The sequence below is a fragment of the Oncorhynchus keta genome, unplaced genomic scaffold, assembly GCF_023373465.1.
Source record: "Oncorhynchus keta strain PuntledgeMale-10-30-2019 unplaced genomic scaffold, Oket_V2 Un_scaffold_23083_pilon_pilon, whole genome shotgun sequence".
In the NCBI taxonomy this organism is placed as follows: Eukaryota; Metazoa; Chordata; class Actinopteri; order Salmoniformes; family Salmonidae; genus Oncorhynchus; species Oncorhynchus keta.
Genome location: NW_026290873.1, coordinates 1 through 6,319, shown reverse-complemented (window position 1 = coordinate 6,319; position 6,319 = coordinate 1). Strand labels below are relative to the sequence as shown.

The 6,319-nt window shown below is 42.3% G+C and overlaps 1 long non-coding RNA gene across 35 annotated transcripts; it reads right to left on the bottom strand.

The window, feature by feature from the left end:
• Positions 1–1,313: 1,313 nt before the first annotated feature.
• LOC127928206 (uncharacterized) lies at positions 1,314–6,288 on the bottom strand. Of its 35 annotated transcripts, none has more exons than XR_008130897.1 (6): positions 6,142–6,288; positions 2,297–3,041; positions 2,207–2,251; positions 1,856–2,161; positions 1,560–1,781; positions 1,314–1,522 (listed from the first exon to the last, which is right to left on the bottom strand). It is a non-coding gene; the product is annotated as an uncharacterized LOC127928206 (long non-coding RNA). The 35 variants fall into 35 exon arrangements; XR_008130914.1 differs by having other exon boundaries at positions 1,856–2,251; positions 2,297–2,341; positions 2,387–3,041; XR_008130905.1 differs by having other exon boundaries at positions 1,856–2,251; positions 2,297–2,386; positions 2,432–3,041.
• Positions 6,289–6,319: the final 31 nt, after the last annotated feature.

Genomic DNA, 6,319 nt, shown 5'->3' with positions numbered 1-6,319 from the left:
GTCTAATCTGACCAGAGTACCTTTTTCCATATGTTTGGGGAGTCCCCCACATGCCTTTTGGTGAACACCAAAAGTGTCTTATTTTTTCTTGAAGCAATGGCTTTTTTTCTGGCCACTCTTCCGTAAAGCCCAGCTGTATGGAATGTACGGCTTAAAGTGGTCCTTCAGGGTTATCTTTGGTCTCTTTGTTGCCTCTCTGATTAATGCCCTCCTTGCCTGGTCTGTGGGTTTTGGTGGGCGGCCCTCTATTGGCAGGTTTGTTGTGGTGCCATGTTCTTTCCATTTTTTTTAAATAATGGATTTAATGGTGCTCCCTGGGATGTTCAAAATTTCTGATTTTTTTTATAACCCAACCCTGATATGTACTTCTCCAGAACTTTGTACCTGACCTGTTTGGAGAGCTCCTTTGGTCTTCATGGTGCCCCTTGCTTGGTGGTGCCCCTTGCTTAGTGGTGTTGCAGAATCTGGGCCCTTCAGAACAGGTGTGTATATATATATATACTGAGATCATGTGACACTTAGATTGCACACAGGTGGACTTTATTTGACTAATTATGTGACTTCTGAAGGTAATTGGTTGCACCAGATCTTATTTAGGGGCTTCATAGCCATTTCCGTTCTATATTTTTTACATTTGATTTTTTCATTTCACTTCACCAATTTGGACTATTTTGTGTACGTCCATTACATGGAATCCAAATTAAAATCAAATTAAATTACAGGTTGTAATGCAACAAAATAGGAAAAACGCCAAGGGGGATGATTACTTTTGCAAGGCACTGTATGTCAAGTATATTTTTAATTCAGCACTGTCCAATATTGATGTGCAGTAAGAATTTCATACAGAACGCTGGTACAGTGATATTCATTTATTATGGTCCTTTACACAGATGTGACCATGAGTTCTCCAAACACCCTGAGAGATACCACAAATACAGCCCAGCGCAGGTGGAGGAGATGATCGAGAGACTATTTGATATCTCAGCCTGAGGTTGAGAACCTGCTTAGTTAGGAGATAATATAAGGCCTTCACACTGCCTCTATAGGAAATAACACACTGTTGATTTGCTTCCACACTACTAATGCTACAGCTTCAGTCTCCATTACATGTATTCATTACAGTTCTAAATGCATTATTCCACATATGACTATCTATGTTTCAAACATGTTGAAATGTAAAGCTCTAGTGAAGAATACACAAATACATTTTTTACCACACAGAAGCTCAAAAGGTAGCTTTTTGATAGTTCTTGCAAAATTTGTGATGACCAAACCATAGAGAATGATAGAGACCTCTTGTGGCCAAAAGCATTGGCAGCAGCATGGGACTTAAACGCCTGTATTAGCATTGGCAGCAGCATGGGACTTAAACGCCTGTATTAGCATTGGCAGCAGCATGGGACTTAAACGCCTGTATTAGCATTGGCAGCAGCATGGGACTTAAACGCCTGTATTAGCATTGGCAGCAGCATGGGACTTAAACGCCTGTATTAGCATTGGCAGCAGCATGGGACTTAAACGCCTGTATTAGCATTGGCAGCAGCATGGGACTTAAACACCTGTATTAGCATTGGCAGCAGCATGGGACTTAAACGCCTGTATTAGCATTGGCAGCAGCATGGGACTTAAACGCCTGTATTAGCATTGGCAGCAGCATGGGACTTAAACGCCTGTATTAGCATTGGCAGCAGCATGGGACTTAAACGCCTGTATTAGCATTGGCAGCAGCATGGGACTTAAACGCCTGTATTAGCATTGGCAGCAGCATGGGACTTAAACGCCTGTATTAGCATTGGCAGCAGCATGGGACTTAAACACCTGTATTAGCATTGGCAGCAGCATGGGACTTAAACACCTGTATTAGCATTGGCAGCAGCATGGGACTTAAACGCCTGTATTAGCATTGGCAGCAGCATGGGACTTAAACACCTGTATTAGCATTGGCAGCAGCATGGGACTTAAACGCCTGTATTAGCATTGGCAGCAGCATGGGACTTAAACACCTGTATTAGCATTGGCAGCAGCATGGGACTTGAGCCATTTTTGAAGGAAGGACTAAGGAAGGAGCACATGATTCCATTCGGGTCATCAGTAGGGATCAGCCAATTCATTATTGTGAGGAAACATTCCATAGCTGCAATCGTCAACCTTAACTTTATACCTGTTCACTACATGTGGCAGTAAATCGTCAACCTTAACTTTATACCTGTTCACTACATGTGGCAGTAAATCATCAACCTTAACTTTATACCTGTTCACTACATGTGGCAGTAAATCGTCAACCTTAACTTTATACCTGTTCACTACATGTGGCAGTAAATCATCAACCTTAACTTTATACCTGTTCACTACATGTGGCAGTAAATCGTCAACCTTAACTTTATACCTGTTCACTACATGTGGCAGTAAATCATCGACCTTAACTTTATACCTGTTCACTACATGTGGCAGTAAATCATCAACCTTAACTTTATACCTGTTCACTACATGTGGCAGTAAATCATCAACCTTAACTTTATACCTGTTCACTACATGTGGCAGTAAATCATCAACCTTAACTTTATACCTGTTCACTACATGTGGCAGGATGCACTCTTTCAATTTGTTTACCAACTCATTGAAATAGTAGAAGAAGAAAATTGACTACTTCAAAATGGAGATTGCCTCAATGGCACTGCCCGTGCGCTCAGACGCCACAATAGGAACGATCTAGGAATGCTTTCTCTATCATATGACCACCATTTCTTTCAATATTTTTGTTAAAAGCAAATAAACAATTTAGTATTCCCAGAATTCTAAATGGTTGATCTCGCATGAAGAACCAAAGGAGAAATATAAAATGATGACTGCATAAACGATGAGGACAGTGAGATAGATACAGAAACAGATTAAGTCCACTTTGTTGGCAAGGCGATGGCGTCTTGCTTTTTTCTGATCTTGTGCAGCCATTTTGTTGATACATTTCACCATCTTTTGGAGGGCTGTATTCTTCTCTTCCTCTGAGGCTTTCAGTTTGATGACAGTAATATCAGATTTGGATTCTAGACAAAGTAAGAGAGAGGGAAAAAATGATAAGTTATTATAAAATAAGTGGTTCGAGCCCTGAATACTGATTGGCTGACAGCTGTGGTATATCAGACCGTATACCACGTGTATGACAAAACATACATTTTTACTGCACTAATTTTGTTGGTAACCAGTTTTATAATAGCAAAAAGGCCTCTGGGGTTTGTGGTATATGTCCAATATACCACGGGTAAGGGCTGTATCAAGGCACTCTGCGTTGTGACGTGCTTAAGAACCGCCCTTAGCCGTGATATATTGGCCATACAGTATACCACATCCCCTCAGGCCTTATTACTTAAATATAACACTATTAAATAAGAGATTAAAAAAATGAAGACATTTTTGTAAAAACTATTTGTAACTGTATTCGTTTTATCACAGTTGATTGTTGTAATCGGATTTCCTCGAGATCGGAAAACCCAGAAGTGTGCTTTAAATGCAGGTACAGAACATACCTCATTCACACATTACTGCGCTGTCACTCAGAGCACGTCTCACAACACATCTGTATGTTCCTTCACTCATCCACACATTACTGCGCTGTCACTCAGAGCACGTCTCACAACACATCTGTATGTTCCTTCACTCATCCACACATTACTGCGCTGTCACTCAGAGCACGTCTCACAACACATCTGTATGTTCATTCACTCATTCACACATTACTGCGCTGTCACTCAGAGCACGTCTCACAACACATCTGTATGTTCCTTCACTCATTCACACATTACTGCTCTGTCACTCAGAGCACATCTCTAACACATCTGTATGTTCCTTCACTCATCCACACATTACTGCTCTGTCACTCAGAGCACGTCTCTAACACATCTGTATGTTCCTTCACTCATTCACACATTACTGCGCTGTCACTCAGAGCACATCTCACAACACATCTGTATGTTCCTTCACTCATCCACACATTACTGCGCTGTCACTCAGAGCACATCTCACAACACATCTGTATGTTCCTTCACTCATCCACACATTACTGCGCTGTCACTCAGAGCACGTCTCACAACACATCTGTATGTTCCTTCACTCATTCACACATTACTGCGCTGTCACTCAGAGCACATCTCACAACACATCTGTATGTTCCTTCACTCATCCACACATTACTGCACTGTCACTCAGAGCACGTCTCACAACACATCTGTATGTTCCTTCACTCATCCACACATTACTGCGCTGTCACTCAGAGCACGTCTCACAACACATCTGTATGTTCCTTCACTCATCCACACATTACTGCACTGTCACTCAGAGCACGTCTCACAACACATCTGTATGTTCCTTCACTCATTCACACATTACTGCGCTGTCACTCAGAGCACATCTCACAACACATCTGTATGTTCATTCACACATTACTGCGCTGTCACTCAGAGCACGTCTCACAACACATCTGTATGTTCCTTCACTCATCCACACATTACTGCACTGTCACTCAGAGCACATCTCACAACACATCTGTATGTTCCTTCACTCATTCACACATTACTGCGCTGTCACTCAGAGCACGTCTCACAACACATCTGTATGTTCCTTCACTCATTCACACATTACTGCGCTGTCACTCAGAGCACGTCTCACAACACATCTGTATGTTCCTTCACTCATTCACACATTACTGCGCTGTCACTCAGAGCACGTCTCACAACACATCTGTATGTTCCTTCACTCATTCACACATTACTGCGCTGTCACTCAGAGCACATCTCACAACACATCTGTATGTTCCTTCACTCATTCACACATTACTGCGCTGTCACTCAGAGCACATCTCACAACACATCTGTATGTTCCTTCACTCATTCACACATTACTGCACTGTCACTCAGAGCACGTCTCACAACACATCTGTATGTTCCTTCACTCATCCACACATTACTGCACTGTCACTCAGAGCACGTCTCACAACACATCTGTATGTTCATCCACACATTACTGCACTGTCACTCAGAGCACGTCTCACAACACATCTGTATGTTCATTCACTCATTCACACATTACTGCGCTGTCACTCAGAGCACGTCTCACAACACATCTGTATGTTCCTTCACTCATTCACACATTGATCAAAGCTAAGAAACGATCCCGACAGCTAAAAATGCACAGGATTTAGTGAGGAATTTAAGATGAATAATATTCAACTCGTATCTGTTGATGACTTGTTAAACTGCCAGTATCAAATGTCTGCCAGTGTTGAATGTTATGGTTAAAGTTTGGCTCCATTCTGGGCCGGAAACACTGATAATGTATCTGTGACCCTGTGTGATTCTATAGCAGCTGATGTTGTCTGTACGGCGCCAATAGCCAGGGTTGCTGTGCCTTGTTTAGATTTCCTACATTATTTAGTGACATTGTTGACAGAACACTTGTTCCTGAAAGTGGTTAAAAGGTTCTTCTCTAGGTAGGTGTATAACACAGGAGGCAGCTGACCGGAGGACTCATAATAATGACCGGAACAGAGCTAATGGAATGGAAACAATGTGTTGGATGTATTTGATACCATTCCACTCATTCAGCTCCAGCCATTACCATGAGCCTGTCCTCACCAATTAAGGTGCCACCAACCTCCCGTGTACAACGACAACAAGTTAGGAAGTATCGATAAGCACGTGAACCCGGCATATGTGTGACTGGTGCCGGGGAATGACAGTCAGGAAGTGAGAGTGGGAGAGATGCGCTTGTACTAATCCAATCGTGACAGCAGCCTTAACCCCGCCCGTTTCTTTACAGGCGATTTAGTTAGGCTATTTGCAACGCTTCACACTATTTGTGGCACAGATGCGTGCTGGCAGCTGAACATGTTCTGATCACAGGTAACTACAAAAAAGACTTGTATCATAATTGAATTTGGAAGGTTCAGCATTAAAATACAACTTGACTAGTTTATGATGATGAAAGTAGTTTATGGGGTCCCCAGTAAAACTGGATGCAGTAACGTCATTATGACTTCATGGTCAGGTTATAAATGGTTGTATAAGGACGTTTTGTTAATGCCTTTGGAAACCATGAAAATATATCTTGCTCTGTGGGTAACTGAGATGACAGAAGAATGAAAAAGTTTACCCTCTTCATTGTCTGTGTCTTTAAGCAGTGAGTCTTTGGACTTGGAGAGGCTGCAGGGCCAGAGAGTGCCACACTTAGCCAGGCGTGTGAGCACCATAGACTGCAACGTGCTCAACACCAGGATGACCAAACAGAAACAGAAGTGCTTTTCTATGGAGAACAACGAGAGAGATGTGTG